The 386-nt window shown below is 65.5% G+C and overlaps 1 protein-coding gene across 1 annotated transcript in view; it reads right to left on the bottom strand.

The window, feature by feature from the left end:
* Positions 1-386, bottom strand: part of CACNA1H (calcium voltage-gated channel subunit alpha1 H) — a 38,357-nt gene that overhangs the window by 23,359 nt on the left and 14,612 nt on the right. The window lies entirely within an intron of this gene.

The raw sequence follows: 386 nt of genomic DNA, 5'->3' as shown, positions 1-386 counted from the left end.
CCGCGGCCGGCTGCCGCACCTGGCCCAGGTTGTCGAAGTTGTACTTGCGTCGCACCCAGCGGTAGTGCGCGGCCCGGCACTCAGCCTTGGTGGAGATGTTCCTGGTGTCGGGCCCCTCACAGTAGTAGAACTTGCCCTTGAACAGCTGACAGGGCAGTGTCACCGAGGGCCTGGAGCCCGCCCAGCCCTACCCCTGCCGACCACCCCCCAGTGCAGACCTGGGCCAAGCAGGGCCACACACCTGTACCCCCAAGATGCCAAAGATGACGAAGAAGGCGCAGCAGATGAGGACAATGTTCCCGATGGGCCTGAGCGACGAGATCAGAGTCTCCACCACCAGCTTGAGGCCCGGGGCCCTGCTCATGACCCTGGATGTGGGCGGGGCG

The sequence above is a fragment of the Tupaia chinensis genome, unplaced genomic scaffold, assembly GCF_000334495.1.
Source record: "Tupaia chinensis unplaced genomic scaffold, TupChi_1.0 Scaffold000178_1, whole genome shotgun sequence".
NCBI lineage: Eukaryota > Metazoa > Chordata > Mammalia > Scandentia > Tupaiidae > Tupaia > Tupaia belangeri.
This window is presented reverse-complemented; position numbering and strand designations above follow the sequence as displayed.